General features: G+C 47.1%; 1 protein-coding gene and 1 long non-coding RNA gene across 2 annotated transcripts in view; one reads left to right on the top strand and one right to left on the bottom strand.

Annotated features, from left to right (window-relative positions):
- Positions 1–17,073, bottom strand: part of ITPR1 (inositol 1,4,5-trisphosphate receptor, type 1) — a 355,819-nt gene that overhangs the window by 85,790 nt on the left and 252,956 nt on the right. The window lies entirely within an intron of this gene.
- On the top strand, positions 10,136–12,814 carry LOC105508382. Its single transcript, XR_001001257.1, has 2 exons — positions 10,136–11,047; positions 11,992–12,814. It is a non-coding gene; the product is annotated as an uncharacterized LOC105508382 (long non-coding RNA).

Here is a 17,073-nt window from a genome sequence, read left to right as displayed (position 1 = left end):
TACTTCTCCTTAGAAGGGGCGTGCCCTGGGAGTGAAGGGAGGCAGAGGGGCAGCTGTCCCCAGGGAGGGCCTTCTGGAATTGCTGGCTGTGGCTGCGGCTGCTGGAGGCGTTCATCTGCCCCCTCTGGTACCTGGTGTGACCTAGACTTAGAGAGACAAGAGCCCTCCACACAGTCACAGACCTGTTCATTGAGCCTCTTTCTGTAATGATGCAGGGTTTGGGTGGGGAGTGGAGTGTCCTCCTCGGGACTGTCTCCTTACGTCTGGTGGGAGCTGAGAGCAGAGGAGGTGGGTGTACAGCCTCTCCGCCCCAGGCTCCTGAAGCAGGGCCCCTCTACATGCGACAACGCCTCCCTCTCTCCCCCTCCTCTGAACCTCTTTCAATTCATCCCTCTTCACCAAGACCAAGAGCAAATCATCAGAGATTTTACTTTTTCAAACTCTTCACTCCACCCCACCTGGCAGATATGAGGTAGCCCTTCAGATGATGGTGAGAGAAATCAGAATATGGTGGTTGCTAGGCACCCACCAACAGTGAGCTGAATACATGTGGTACATATAAAACATGGAATACTACACAGCCATAAAAGAGATTGAGATCAGGTCCTCTGCAGCAAAATGGATGTAGCTGGGGGTCATTTTTCTAAGCAAATTGATGCAGGAACAAAAAACCAAATACTACATTTTCTCACTTGTCAGTGAGAGATAAACATTGGGTACTCACGGACATAAAGAGGGGAAAAACAGACACTGGGGAGTACTTGGGCGGGGGCAAGGGTTGAAAAACTTTTGGGTATGATGTTCACCACCCGAGTGATAGGATCATTTGTACCCCAAACCTCAGCGCCACACAATATACCCAGGTAACAGACCTGCACATTTACCTCCTGAATCTAAAATAAACGTTCAAAAAAACACCAAAATGGTGGTCGCCTCTGGGAGGTGGGGGGTTGTGAGTAGAAAAGGACCATAAATGGGAATAAGACAACTTTCTGGAAGGAAAGAAACGTCTTGATTACATTGGCACTTTCACAGGTGTGGTAGACAGAATGGCCCCCTCAAACATGTCCATGTTCTAGTCCCTGGAACCTGTGAAAATGCTGCCTTATGTGGCGAAGGGGAATTAAAAGTGCAGATGGACTAAAGGCTGCTAATCTCTGACCTTAAAGTAGAGAGATGAGCTTGGATTACTCAGGTGGGCCCAACATAATTACAAGGAGCCTTCACAGTGGAGGCAGGAGGCAGGAGAGGAGGGTAGCTAGAGGCAATGTGAGAAGGCCTCCACTCACCATTGCTAAACCTGAAGGTGGAGGAAGGGACCACAAGCCAAGGAATGTGGGTGGCCTCTGGAGACTGGAAAAGGCAAGGAAGCCTTCTCCCCTAGATCCTCCAGAAAGGAGCGCTGGCCTGCCAACACTTGCTTTAGTCTAGCTAGTAAGACTCATGTTGAACTTATAAAACAATAAGCCACTAAGTTTGTAGGAATTTGTTACAGCAGCCACAGAAAACTAGTATAATGGGTATAAAAACATTTGTCAAATCTAATCAAACTCTGCATTTAAAATCTGTGCCGATGATTATATGTCAATTATATCACAATAATAATAATTTTAAAAAGATAACAGAAAGTCTGCTTTGTTCCCAGAAAGCTGGGGAACTCTGTAGAGGGACCACATTCTGAGGCTGCCTCTGCACCAGAGGGAACACCATCTGCGCGCCCCCCAGGCTGATCCCTCCTTACCCTCCAGTCATCTCCAAATCACATTTGATGCCAGAGCCCTTTCCATATAAGCTGTCTCACCAGAGTCTTAGGAGATTGCCAAGGCAGATATCATCATTCATAAATCTGTCACATTATAGATGAGAGAGCTGGGGTTAGGAGAGGTCAGTGACTTGTGGCAGAGCCACAACCAACTCTCCTCCTGTCTGCATGTTGAACCAACACAGACAACCAGCCCCAGCAGTGAGGCCGGAGACAAAGGCAGGGAAAGCAGAAGACACGAAGCTGGTCTGTGGCAGATCTGCAGCGCCAGTCCTAGACATCCCTGATGACAGGTCTGACCCGATATGCTTTAAGCAAAAGGCCAGGGCAGGGGCAGGGTGAGGCAGTGACCCCGGCAGTGGCCGTTTCCATCCTGAATCCACTGGGCAGGGGGAACAGGAAGTGGGCATGGCTGCTGTCCACCAACCTTCAACCACAACAAAAGAGCAAGAGAACACAGATCACAGAACCCTGCAGCTGGAAGCACTGGATTCCGGCAGTTTCCAAATGCCTTTTTCAGCAGGGGAACGTGCTCCTCTCCAGTCCCCAAACACCATCTTAGATAAAGACCCCCCTAGATAAAAGAGAAAAAGCAAAACAGCTCCATATGAAGCAGAGCAAAGAAGGTCTCCTCCCTCTCGCCACTGAAACTCCTTGGAACTCCAGGAGAACAGCACTTGAAAACCACCCACGTCGGCCATCCTTCCACATTCCACAGATGAGGAAACTGAAGCCCAGAAAGGGAAAGGGACTTGCCAGGGTCACACAGAACCACCCTCTCCTGATTGCCCAAGACAGTTACTTTTGACCACACTGGGGTGTGTGGCTGGTTGAAACCGCAACCTGAGTTTACATTCTCACCTTCTGCTAATTGTCAAGTACACAATGTTCCCTCCTTGGGTTGACTGAGCTGTAGAGGGGCCAATGAATCAGGGTCTTAGATTAAAAGAATAACAAAACTACCTTTTCGGATCAGACTTGAAAATAATAAAAGATTGCCTAATTAGCCTGGCTCCCCCATCCTCCCCCAGCCCCGCAAGTCCTTGCAAAGCCATGGACTGTGGTTATGTTGAGCCTGCCTCGCTTCAGGAACAAAAGCCACCCTGAGGTTAGGGGCTAGCAGACAGTGGTGGCCACCCTGGTGACAGCAGGGAGACAGAGGGCCTGGAATTATCATTGGATGCAATTTGAACACTAGTCTTTGGCCATTTACATAACACCCAGCTCCTTTCTGGATCCACCTATCTTACCCTTCCCTGGAAAGGGGTATTATTGCTAGACACATAGCACTTTGCATCTGAGTAGTTCCTGGTAGTAATCAAAGTGTTTTTCACACCTAATGTTTCATAACAACCTTGCTGGGCCCCAGCTTCCATGTGATGCTGACATGGCAGGTGGTAAGACCCTCGTTTTTCAGCTAAAAACCCCAGGGCACAAATGAGGTTAAGTAAATTGCCCACGATCACATGGCTGGATAGCAAGGAGCCAAGGCCATAATTTAGGTTCCCTGACTTCCAGTTCTCCAGGAACTCTCTGCCTAGCCAGGTGTGTTTTATTACCTAGTTCAAAGGGGGACACTCCTTTCTTTAGGTGCAAGAGGTCACAGTCCTAATCAAACTGTGTAAGCAAGTGGTCCTGGAGAGAAGAATAGGAGAGACAAGCCTTCCCCATGACCTGGACATATACCCATGAAGCCATCTTTCCGAGAATTCGGGAAGTTCAGGGGAAAAGCCAGGCTTTGCAGTCCAAGGATCATGGCACTTCCTGGAATGTGAGCCAGCCCACCTGTCCCTTCCTGGGCCACCAGGCCATTGTGGGGGAGGAGCCCCTTTGCAGCGTCTCAGCTGCAGGACAGGGCAGTGGTGGGGAGCATAGATGTATGTGTCCCAGGGTGGAGCCTGGCGGGAGCGGGGATGGCTTGCAGGGGAGCAGTCCAGCACAGAGTGACAACTGCGGGACTCGGATCCTTCCCCAAAGAAAAGCATTTCTATCCGCTCTGAAAGTTGGTCCACCTTTCAGAAGCCCTCGCTCTGGGCCTTGAGAGAATCCAGAGAATGGGATTTTCCATCTCACTGCCTCATAAGACACAGCCCTGACCCATCCAGCCCATGACACCATGGCTGCTCACGTATCTGCTGCAAAATGATTTAAGTTCTCACACTAAGGCCAAGAATTTGAAAAATGTGGCTGCCGAACAGTGAGCCAAAGCTTGAGTTTCCACCGGCTGAGGTAAATTCTCTGTGGGCATCTTTGATTTTTCCCTTTCCACATCAACTCTGGGAGTCTCAGGGACTTCAGGGGACATCTCCAACCAGACTAACCCACTCCTGCCCAGCTTGAACAGATACTCTGTGGGTGACAGAGCAATGCCAGTGGCTACCAAGAGGTGGGGCTTACCTTGGCTGTCTTCCTACACCTGTGATTAACTGAGAACTCGCCACTCCCTAGGGACCCTCTCTCTGCAAGTTTTATTATAGTGAACGGCAACTGAACATTTCCAATTTGCTGGGTGCTAAGTGCTTTATATGCATTATCTCATTTAATCCTCAGAACTACCCCATGGGGTAGGTGCCATTATCATCCCCAGTTTACAGATGAGGAAACTGAGGCCCCAAGAAGTAACCTGCTGAGTCATCTACCTAATGAGTGCCCTGGCACCCAAACCCCACCTGTCTGACGCTTCAGCCCTGTTCCCAACCACTTGCTCTGTTAAACGCCTCTCCCCTGAGCAGGAGTCTGTCCTGTTCTGAACACCTTTTGGCATTTTATAATCCACCCCACCCCTACCTCTACCCACCAGGTCTTTCAGAGGCATAAACTGGCTCCTCTCACAGTAAAGAATAGTGGCGGAAGGTACACATGCATTCGAATGCCTCAACTTTCCCATGACGTTTAATACATTTGTTAATATGGGCTCCCAAACAATCCCCTTCTGCAAGCTGAAGGGCTGCCAGGGCTGGGGTAATAAATTATTAACAAAACCATTGTCACACAATGGCTGCTGTGGGTCTGGAGTCCTTCTTCTAGAAACCAATGATTACAATTAAAACTCAAAGACCAGGAACCATGAACCAGGTAATAAAATACACCTGGGTAGGCAGAGTGTGCCCAGAGAACTGGAAGTCGGGAAACCTAAATTATGGCCTTGGCTCCTTGCTATCCAGCCATGTGATCATGGGCAATTTACTTAACCTCATTTGTGCCCTGCGTTCTTTAGCTAAAAAATGAGGGTCCTACCACCTGCCATGTCAGCATCACATGGAAGCTGGGGCCCAGCAAGGCTGTTATGAAACATTAGGTGTGAAAAACACTTTGATTACTACCAAGAACTACCCAGATGGAAGGTGCTACAGTTGTCTAACACTACCCCTTTCCAGGGAAGGTGTAAGATAAGTGGATCCAGAAAGGAGCTGGGTGTTATGTAAATGGCCAAAGACTAGTGTCCAGTGATAATTCCAGTGCATCCAGTGATAATTCCAGTTGGTTCTGGTAGGTTGAATGGCCTCTAAGTTGACAGCAAAAACACAATGAATAGCAATTTCCATTAACCATCACAATGTAGATTTTTTTTTAAGTTTGGATGGCACAAAAACAGAACAAGACCGTATCTTTTGTGGGAACATGGAGAGAGCTGGAGGCTATTATCGTCAGCAAACTAATGCAGGAACAGAAAACCAAATCCGCACGTTCTGGCGTATAAGTGGGAGCTAAATGACGGGAACTCATGAACACAAAGAAGGAAACAATAGACACTGGGGTCTACCTGAGGGTGGAGGGTGGGAGGAGGAAGAGGAGCAGAAAAAATAACTATCGGCTACTAGGCATAGTACCTGGGTGATGAAATAATTTGTACAACCCCCTGTCACATGCGTTTACCTATATAACAAACCTTCACAGGTACCCCGAAACCTAAAGTTAAAAAAAATTTGGCTGAAATTTCACTAGCTATGGAAGCCAAATTTCTGCACGTGCAGAGATAAACATCGCTGCTTCCACTTGTCAAAGTTTAAGACACCCAAAGGCAGAATACAAGCTTGTGTCAGACCCTCCTCTCAAACAATCCCAAGCCTTTCCACATAAAGCATTTTCCAACATTTTAAACCAGTCTTGACTTCAGTAAAATTCTGACCTATGAAAAGGGTCTAATCATTAATACAATGGGCATTCAGAATTGAACACTCCCTTGGCATAAATTATCACTCACCCCAACAAAAAACTTTTTTGCAAGGTCTGATGGCTTCCAACCAGCCAACATCTGCAGCTCTCAGTTTACCAACCTCTCTCAGGTTGTTTCCAGCTTTAATGAGTTCAGAAATAACTTCCAAGTAGAAAGGAAGTGATGAAGTGAAGCAAGTCTGTATTGGAGAGGTGTCAACATTTCAATTTCATTTTTCTGAAATAAGGTCCTCCCTCATCCACACTGTACAGTCACCTCTTAACAAGTGAGAGACAAACCAGTTTCAACTACCCTGCCAGGTAAGGGTGGGGCAGACGCCCGTCGCTATGCCTGACACCTGAGAGAAAAGGTGGCAGACAAGGAACCCTTCCTTCACTCATTAATCTGGTCACTGGGCTCTAGGGAAGGGCCTAAGCTCCAGGGTCAAGGCCAAGGCAGGGGATCTTCATGATGATTTTCAAGGTGAATTCAGTTTTCTTCAGGCGGCAAAGTCCAACCTGTTCTATTAAAAACACGTTTCAGGATCCAGTGTGGTGACTCACAGCTGTAATCCCAGCAGTTAGGGAGGCCCAGGTGGAAGGACTGCTTGAGCCCAGGATTTCGAGACTAGCCTGGGCAACACAGCAAGACCCCACGTCTAAAAAAAATGTTTTAAACTGAGGAAAAAAACACCTTTCTTCTGAGACAGAAAGCTTAACAGCTCTCCTTTCCTGTCTCCCAGTACCCACGGGAACCGGGACTTACTGGGAAAGCTCTGCCCTATCTGGTAAGCAACGTGGTTCCCTATACCCTGTGTGGATCAGAACACTAACTGTGTCACACATATTCATCAACAACTCAACCAGCAAACAGCAATTCCTAAAAAATAAATTTAAAGGTATTATCTTAGGAAGCCTCTGATGGTGTAGGCAGGCTGCTGGCAACCACTGTTTCCAGCAATATTTAACAGTAAAACCGGATTTCAGAGAAATAGGTCAGCCACCACGCAGGAGGACCCTGTGGCTCCGACCCAGGAACAAGAAGTTAAGGACACTCCAAATTTTCTCTGGGTTCAGTGGTCAAACAGATGCCAAAGGCCAGTATCTTCTGTGGGGATACACGGCACCGCCATCTGTCTCGTCCAGCCAAGTCATGAAGATTGGAAAGCCTCCAGACAAAACAAAGATGACTAGTGGAGTGGCAAATCAACGATACCTTTGAAAACAGACATAAAATAGACGCAACCTCAAAATTTGCCTGAACTGGAAGGGGACCATGGTAGGAAGCTCCTTGGTAATCCTCCAGGAGGGCAAGAAGGTGTTCTGGGGGCTCTTCAAGCCAACATGAGGCTTATTAAAAAGGTACTCTAAAGCAAAGGAGAGTTCGGTTAGATCTCAGGAAAGACTTTTGCACAAGGAATCAGAGGGGCTTTAAAATTTCAGTCCATAAAGAAGGAATGAACAATGTGAATTGCATGTCTGGGCTGCAGGAGACACATGCCAGCCTCTAAGGGTGGCTTCCAGGGTTGGTTCTATGATTCAATGACAAGTATCCTCTGGTGGCTCTTGTGAAACTCTCAGGTCCTGTCTTGGCTCACCCACATGGTCACTGTGGGAACTGTGGCCAGGAGGACACGAAGACCTCCTCATCAGACCTCCACCTTGTCTCATGAACCCTGAAAAGACAGATACAAGAGGTGCTTGGAAAATTCTATCACTAAGTCATCCTCCCGGGAGGAGGGTCCAGTGCTGAGGACCTGCAGTGACTTGGGCGCTATTCCTCCACGGGGGCGGCAATCTGCATCGTGAAGAGTGAGGGCTGAAGTAGGAGATGCAGGGTTAGGGGAGTTGATCTCTGGGACCAACTCCCCAGGTCTTATTTCCATTCTGTGTACCCGAGGGGCAATGAATCAACACCAATCAACGTTTCCTGTCCTCAATGCTCCAAGGTTCCCAGGGAATTCAACTTGAAATGTATACTGATGCCAAGAATATTCCTTGCCCCACCCATTTTCTGTGTTTGTGCAGTCACACGGCTCAGTGAAAGTGATCTCTATCCTGCATCTTCAGCAATGTAGAAACGTATGCAAAGGGGTGACTTAGGAACTAGGTGGGTTTGGACAGCTCATTTATTAACTTCTATCCTCAGTTTCCTCATCTGCAATGGAGAAAGAGGACGAGAATCACTTGAGGCTCTACTGCAAGGAGTACAGGAGAGAAAACAGGTGAGAGCCCACACAGTACCAGCAGGGTGTCTACACCAGCCATGTTCCCTTCTCTGCTCTCCACACACCTGTGACAAGGACACTTGGCCGTAGAAGCTGAAAAAAGTAAATCCACCCTGGCCTGCTGGAGGCAAGGACACTGGCTCACAGATGGCAAAGCATCAAGCAAAGCAAGTGCCTCCTTGATGAAGACTCTGCAGTCACCCCCAGTCAACTCCAGTTCTTCCCAACTCAGCTGACCCTCGGGTACAGCCAAGTCTGGTCCTGAGCAGAATGTGCTGGGGCTTCTCGTGTCTCCCCACCCTGTAGACCCATTTTGCTGTGTGCTGGCCCACCAAGTAACTTCCACATGGCCACAGAGAGCATCCCTGGCAGCTGACAGTAAGATGTACAGATGGCCAAGTGGCTAGTGCAGGGCAGGGTGAAATCACACAGCACTCATCTGGGTAAAGCTGCTTTGTATATTAGGGCTTTGGCAGCAGCAGTGCATATCCAAGCAGGGGACAGGCCCAAGCCAACTTGGTGCCCTTTAGAAGCACTGACTAGGGATTGGCAGGAACCACAGAGATCACCTCATCCAGCCCCCACTTGATGACAAGCCCGTCACCTTGGTGGAGCAAATACTTTCCGCAGCTCTGCCCCTGACTGACCGCCATGGGGTAGACCACGTCGGCCTCCTTCACTCATCTCCTCCAACATCCCAAGCACAAGCCAACCCACTTCTAGAATACTCTTGCCCTCTGCTACTCTTCACACAGCTCCTTCTCTTCCCATCTGCTGGGTCTCAGCTTGAATGGCATCTCCCTAGAGAAGCCCTCCCTGACAACCCTTTGTGGCCCCTGTTTGCTTCTCCATCACACTTCTCTGAAGCTGTGATTTAGCTGATTATGAGCTGATTTCCTATCTCTGTCTCCCACAAGACTGTAAGCTCCTGGAGGGCAGGGGCTATGTTGGTCTCATCCCTGACTGCATTAATGCCAACGTGTACAGCACCTGACACCCAAGGAGTGCTCAGTACATAAACATCTGCTATATTAAGCTGGCTGTGGTGGCACAAGCCAGTAGTTCCAGCTACTCCGGAGGCTGAGACAGAAAGATCTCTTGAGCCCAGGAGTTCAAGGCCAGCTTGGTCAACATAGCAAGGCCTCTTCTCTCTCTTTTAAAAACATTTACTATATTAATGAATGAACAACAATCCTGAAGGAGGTGCAATTCCAAAACACTCAAGCCAAGCTTTGCATCCACGGCAGCTGAAGTATAACTTTATGGCCAGAAGATCCCTGCATGTGAAAGCTTCAAATTCCTGCTAAGTGGGAAAATGCAGCACACCGCTGACCAGCCAAAGGCAGCTGATGTGGTGTTGCCACCTCTACAGGCTTCTCCAGTTTTTGCACATAACTCTGTGATGGGCTCAGCCTGGCTGGGGATCCTTAATCCATCGAGTTAACTGTTAACTACCCCGGCCCCAGTGACATAGCGGCTTGCATTATTAACTACACCCCAGGAGGGATGATCATTTGTGCACCTTCCGTCTCCAAACCTGGCTTCCTCCCCAGACTTGATAGCTACAAGCTCTGGGCTGAACAGTTTGTGGGTTTGTGTTGCAAGGAGGCTAATAAAAACATATTTCTCAAATACCGTATGGTAAGGGCAACTGAAACACATCCTCCTCGAACAGCAATCAAATAAATATATTTTTAAAGTCCTGAATTCCAGGGGAAAAAAGAGGCTTGAAGACTTCAGAGGGTTTACAGGACTATCCCCTTCAGTGTCAGGGCCATCTTGATGAAAAGTCTAAAACCCAGGCATAGGAAATTGGTAGAAACTTTGAGAAAGCCTCTGACAGTTTCAAAGAGGAACTCAGAGGACCTCAGGAAATGTGAGCAATGTGAGCGGGCATAGATTTCTCAGTGAAAAGGAGGGTCAAGGCAGAAGAACCAGAGGTAACTGTGAATATCAAGTCAGTTCTCAGGGAAGCGGGGGTCCAAGTGTGTATGTGACGTGCCTTTGTTGTCCCTGCATCGGGAATCTAGCTGTTGGCAACTTATAATGAGAAAACAGTCTCAACCATGAAGTTAACTCTGCTGGAAGATTTCCAAAGGGAAAGTCCCTCCAGTTACTCAGAGGGGAAAAAAAAATTACCTACTTGGTCTGGAATCCGGGGATATTTTATGCAGATGTCTCTAACAGAAGTTAATAAAGGGAAGTCAGCTTGCCTCTGATTATTCAAACAGGCTACTGCTGTTAAGGATTGCACAACTTCTGGGCAAGGCAGGGGTGGGTTTGGCTTTTAAAAAATTTTTTCAGCCTGTCCTCATGGAACTATGTATTCTTTTCTAAGAACTTTTTATCCTAACCTCCCTACTCACATCTTCTAAGTGCCTCTGCTCTGGTGGGAATGTAATGGACAACACAGAGCCATCTCAGAAGCCTCTGTGGCCACCACCAGGCCGGCCAGAGTGCAGGGGGCCACTCCCTGGGCAGCCATAGCGTTCTCAGCAAGGTGCATTCGTCGTCCCTGCTGAGAATCTGATGGGGCAGCATTTTTTTTTTTTTTTAATTAAATGCAAGCTGAGTAATTTCAACCTGCAACCTTCAGGTAACAGGAGTTACCCAAGCTCCAGGAATTATGACTGTGGGGTAAACCCATTCTCTTGTTTTCTTGTGGTTCTATTTTCTAACACACTAGAGGAGATGGAGACGTCATCACTCCACCCAGGGCAAGAGGACAAAGGAGGATGCATGGAAATACAAACGGCACTTCTCCTCCAGGCCATACTGATTGTCCAACTAGCAATACACTTCATCTGGTTTTGGAGCAATCTGAATTTGGAATCTGCCAGAGAAAACTTCTATCAGGCAAGATGGAAGCCTCCTAGGATAGGTCCCTCTGATGGAGGGGTTGGTAATAAAAAAAAAAATCACGGGAAAAGAAACAGGGGAGGGTGGAAAAAATATACCTTAGAAAACAACTTCTGATGTCCTGGGGCTACACAATGGGGGAGCTGAGCACTTAGGAAGGAGAGGGAAAATATTCTGTTTCCGGAGACAGCTCCAAGAATCATGAGTAGGTGTGAGAAACAAGGAAGCTTATAGATTTAAAAAAAAAGAAAGAAAGAAAGAAAGGAAGGGGGCAAAAGGAAGGAGTCAGGGAAGGGGGGAGTGAGATCTTTGAGAGACAGGGGAATTAAAAAACACCATAGCAACAACTCAGTCCACCTACCCTGGCCGCCCACCCACAGCCAGATTCTTTACTGACGCATTTGAGAACAAGCTGGTTCCTACCAGCTCAGGAAGGTGAGCAAACCCAGAGAGCTCATTAAATCCCTTCTCAGCGACTCTTGTCTGCCTGCAGATAGTGAGCAAGGAGGATATAAATAGAAGTTATATAACATCTCTTTGTTGATTCCTGTGCTTACCAAAAAAAATGCAGCATGACCTTGTTTTTCTTTAGAGTTTGCCTCGGCCTGCTGGTTGAGGACTTTAATCCAGATAGGAATCATCTTAAAGTTTAAACAGCAGGATATAGATTTCCAAGTTAAGGGTACTCTGCATGGTCGTCCAAGTTAGGAACCCTCAGGGTCAAGTCCTCCTCGGAGGATTAAAAAAAAAAAAAAAAATCCACTACCTCTAAAACAACAACAGCAGGTATGGAATCTTGTGGCTTCCTCTTAGAACATTTCCTGAGGTAAATCAAGGAGTAAATTTGATACCCAAGAGCAAAGCATCATTAAAACGGCATCTTGGGTTTTCTAAAGGAGGCTGGAGCACCACAGGTATATTCAAAGGTAACTGATGGTTTCTAAATTCCCTCCAGGCATAATCAGTTGTCTTTTTGTTCCTTAACAGGCATGACGGTAAGAGTCCAGCGGATGGAAAAGGCCTCCGCCTTAAAGATGCTGATGGAAATGAGCACTGCACAGGGCAACACAAATCAGGTCTCCTGAAATCCAGCCCAACCTGGCTAGACTCTCCAGTGCCTGTCAGGGCTTACGAACAGGTCGCTTCAGTGTCTTTATTAGGGGGTGGTTAAAAAGGAGTACATGCTTATAGGGTATGCTGCTGAGCTCCATGATTTTGACTTCACGTCTAACCTGTTGATGCTACAAAACTCTTTTAAAAACAGTTACCATGGGAACTTTTCCCCAGCAAGCATTCTTCCAGAAACGTTAAAGGTGCTGGTGAATTCAATGCCCTTGGTGTCAGTAAGCTTTTGCTGAGTCTTAGAATGTGTGGCTTGAAACGAGAGGACTTTCAAACATATAATGCAAAGTTTCCAATGCAAATGTCTTCAGGGTTAAGTGTCAGTGAAACAGGGTGGAAAGTAGGGGGGAATAAAATGACCTCAGTGTATATGGAGGCCCCACTTAAGCAACTGAAAAATTCTATATACAGTGTTTTCAATGCATCATGTATCAGCAAACCAAAATACCCCATAGGGCTATAATCAGCTCAAGGGGTTACCTCAACAAGAGATGCTCTGGCTGTCACTCCTACTATGGGATTTCCTCTCTCATCAGAACTAGTAAGTGGTCAAAACCACAATAATGCATAAATTAAGGCAGGGAATTGGGTATCCAGTGTGAGCAATTGAAAAGGTACCCATGTAATAGCTATTTGCTTTTACGGTACTGAAAGTGCTCAGATGACTCATAAAATGACCAGAACAAAAGTTTGCTGTTTTGTTTTTACTTCACGAAGATAAAGAATCATGAATTAGTATTCAAGGTTACCTAATACTAACCCTTGTCTAACATGTGAGGAACCAGATCTAGCGTTAAAGGGAGCTGTTGTTGGGACAGGACAAGAGTCCACATCCCCTGCCCAGCACCTGGTTCTGGGTCATGTCACTGAAGCGCATCAGCCCATCTGTCAGCCAAACCCCACTAGCCTTGTGCCTTCTCTTCTAAATCCCTGTGGAGGAAAACAACGTCTGCCTTCTACAGTATGAACAGTGAGGGTCTGCTAGGAACCAATACAACTTCACGTCCCAATGCAGCAATGTTGCCAGGTAACAAATGTAGAAATATACTCCAAAAACTGTATGTGACAATATACAACCTCCGCTCCGCAGCTGATAACCGAGGGAGTGTTAGAACACCGTGTTCTAACACTTGGGCTTTTGGTGTGAAAATAAAATTAAATGGGATACTTCCTCTTGTAAATATAAGACAGGCATACAACTCACACATGTATCCACTAATTGGAAATAGTAGAGGGGTTTGCAATAGCTCTGCAGTGCATCCCAGCCTTCACTCTTAACCTCAAGATGAATTCCAGAAAACCTACAGAAACAATAACTGAGGAACCTTTCTTATATTGGGGACAAGCTCTCCTCTAACTATTGCGAGGAAGGAACCCACCAGAAGGACACCAGCAGAAATTAAGGAAAAGCTCATACATGGTTATAAAACAAAATGTGCTTCCGTTCCACTCCATTTGATAGGTCTACCTTGAAAACTCATTGGCTAACCAAGCAGTGACTACTTGCTTCTCAGATCAAATAATCAGTGCGGCCTGTTCCCACCCTGAATGAAATACAAGATAGACGCTGCTCTCTAGTAGGCAGAGCTCCAAAGTGGGTACAGGGCACTGAATAGCTCCCTCACATTGGACTCATGTAACTTAAAGGCTGGCTAGCATGGTAGAAAGCTGCGAGACTTCTGAGGGCCTTGTGTTAACATCCCAGCTCTGCCAACTGGGTGACTTTGGGTAAGACACATGGCTTTTTTCAGACTCAGTTTCCTCATCTGCAATTGGGACTATTCCATGTAGTCCAGATAGAGTACCTACTGGCTCCATGCACAGTGCTGGGCACTTTATAAAAATGAGAAGACCCTCCCCTTCCTTTCCCTTCCCCCAAACATGAATATTCTTCAACCAGTACAGACTCAGACGTGGGGAATATCTGGTGTATTTAGCTTTTTTGAGCGAAACGGGCAAAAGCTGAGATCTAATAATCCTCACACGATGCCAAAGAACATATGCTTCTTTAGATGCAAGCGAAAAACAAAAATTGCTATTAATCTAACTTTTCATAAGGGCCCTGATTAGATGAGCCGCTATCAATTTCTTCCACAGTGAGGAAGTTCTGTAGGACAGTCTTGTTGTCATTAACTTTCCTAAGACCTGGGTACCTGGAACTTGCTGGAAGTACATGTATGTAGCACATATAATTGTCATGTGGCAAATGAGCTGCCCAGTCTGAAAGGAAAAGTCTTTCATGATTTCCTCCTCCAGAATTCATGGGCAGACCTTATAAACAAAGCAAATACACTGACCACTCAAACTGCCTTCTGATTATCAGGAGGGCACAGTGTCTCCCACAAAGACTCCACTATCAAAGACAACAAAATGTGGAGCCACAAATTCCATCCTGCCTGGCAAACAGATACAAGGTTCTTGAAGCGGCCACGTCTGTGCCTGGAAAATCGATGGAGTAAGGAGGTGGCACGGCACGGCAGAGAGGCTACAAACTCATGTTCTGGCAGAAAACAAACCCTGGCACAACTACCAGCTGGCTCTGTGACTCTGAGCACATAACCTTACCTCTCGGATCTTCTATTTCCCCATTAGCAGAAAGGGATCAAAGCAGTACCTACTACATAGGAGCCCTAGGAAGAGTGGATGAGACCATGCAGTGAGGGCGCCTGGCTAGCCCCGGCACATGAGCACTTGTTACCACTACTGTCCATCATTATTACAAACAAGAAGAAAAGAGGACTGCTGCCGTCATAAGGATATTTCTCCAAGCTGACATTATGTATTTCCCGTGGGATCAGATCAACTTAACTCCCTCCCACACCTAAAGAAGGTCTCCTTTAAAATGGTAATAACCATCAACAACACACGTTCACATTTCACATCCTCATGTTTCCATTCAGAAATGGTAAGAAGGCTAAAGTAACATGGTGGCCACATTGGGTCAGAACTTCAATTTCTACATTTACAGTCTGAGTGCTGGGGAGTCAGATGGAGACTTGACCCCGGAAGAAAGTGCACTCTTGGGTGAGTTAGTGGGTGAGGGAAGATAAACAACCAAAAAGTAAGCAGAGTTGCTTTGGATGAGCTGTTACCATGTACTAAAAGCTTCATGCTGAGCTGAGTGCCTTCCACATATTATCTCAGTGAATTCCCAGAATAATTTACACAGTAGGAGTATCCACACTGATTCATCACATACACACTGAAGACCTTTCATCCAGCTCACGCGGAGGCTCCTCAAGGGGACTCGGGGTGAAGACAGACTTGGTCTCTGCCCCCTTGGGTCTTACAGTCAAGCTCTAGTTGAAGTGTGGTCATTACTGCAGTAAATGAAGCACAGTCCATTATCTCTGCCTCAGGGGATCAAGAGGAAGTTTCTCGAGTAGGAGACATTTCTATCAGGGTCCGGGGAGCCTGCCAGGCAAAGGGAATGAGGGCATGTCCACATGGAGCAAAGGCATCTGAGTTCATGCCCCCCCCTGGGGATTGGCAGGCGGGAGTTGCAGCTGCAGGACAATGAGTGTGGGGGAGTGAGTGGAGAAACCCAGGTGGGGCCAGACCACGCAAGGTACTGATGGGTTCCGCCAGGGAGGCCATGGGCTCCACACTCCACAGAAGGCTGTTCAGATGGAGAAGCAGGTGGTGAGGGCTCCATTTGGGGGGCATCACTGACAACCGCGTGGAAGAGAGAAATGCCCAGAGGCAGGGAGGCCACTAAAAGGCTAACTCAGTTATCCAGGTGAAAAGGTTGGCAAGTGCAGAGCTCAGCAGCCCCATGCTGGCAGGCGGTCAAGCTTGGTGGTCAAACATATGAGTCCTGAAGCCACAGTGCCTAGTTTCAAACCACAGCTCCTGCATTCCCAGCTGGGCCACTCTGACTTCACAGTGCCAACTATCTGGTTCATTGTAAGTCCTAACAATGGTTAAACTCCCAGGAGGTAAAGTGGGCACAGATTAGTTCCTGGGGGAAAAGCAAGAGAAAAAGAAGTCTGATGACTGCAAAGCTTCTAGCTTGGGCATCCTTGGCTGTTGGTGAGTCCACTGACAAAGCTATGGAACACAAGAGAGCAAATGGAATGGAGGAAGGGAGATGATAGCATCATGGGGTCCTGCTAACTTACAGCTAACACAAGTGGAGATGCCCATCAGGGATTTGAGCAGAAATCTAGAAATCAGCAGAGGTGGGACCAGGAGCTATATATTTGGGAGGTGTTGGCATAAATGGCTGCTGGAGGCCTTGGGAGTAGATGAGATTACCCAAGGGGATCAGTAGAAAAAGAAGGCAAACAGGCTGGAGACGGGGCTCTAACATTTCAGATGTTTTAAGGTCAATTGTATATGCCCTGAGAAGTCCCTGTGTTCACCACTAGGAAAACGTTTGTAGGAGGCATAGAAATAGCACAGCATTAAGCCATAAGGGAGTGACTAACCTGGAAACGTGATGCTTTGGGGTAGGATGGTCAGAGGGGGCTCATAGATCAAAAGTCTGTAATCGCAGGTGTCTGGATTCTCAGGCTACACAGACAATTCCCTAAGGAATGTCCTGCTTTATCTGCCTCCCAAATCTGTGTTGAAAGGTATTAAACTGGGGTGATGGAGTACACCCTGGTAGAGGCTATGTGGGGAAAGCAGAGATCACTCTAGGAAAGAAAACGTCTTTTAAAAAACAACCCTGTCTACCCCCACCAAAAAGAAGAAAGAAAAGAAAGAAAGGAAGGGAAGGAAAGGAAAGAAGAGAGGGAGGGAGGGAAGGAGGGAAAGAAAAAAAAAGACAGTGAGAAAGAGAGAGAAAGAAACTAAAGAGAAAGAAAAAGAGAAAAAGAAAAACAAGAAAGAAAAGAAAAAAGAAAAGGGGAAGGAAGGAAAGAGAAGGAGAGGAGAGAAAGAGGGAAAGAGAGGAAGGAAGGGAGGAAGGGAGGGAGGGAGGAAGGAAGGGAGGAAGGGAGG

The sequence above is a fragment of the Colobus angolensis genome, unplaced genomic scaffold, assembly GCF_000951035.1.
Source record: "Colobus angolensis palliatus isolate OR3802 unplaced genomic scaffold, Cang.pa_1.0 Scaffold160, whole genome shotgun sequence".
NCBI classification, from domain to species: Eukaryota; Metazoa; Chordata; class Mammalia; order Primates; family Cercopithecidae; genus Colobus; species Colobus angolensis.
Note: the sequence above shows the minus strand (reverse complement) of the source record. Positions and strands in the feature narration are given on the sequence as shown.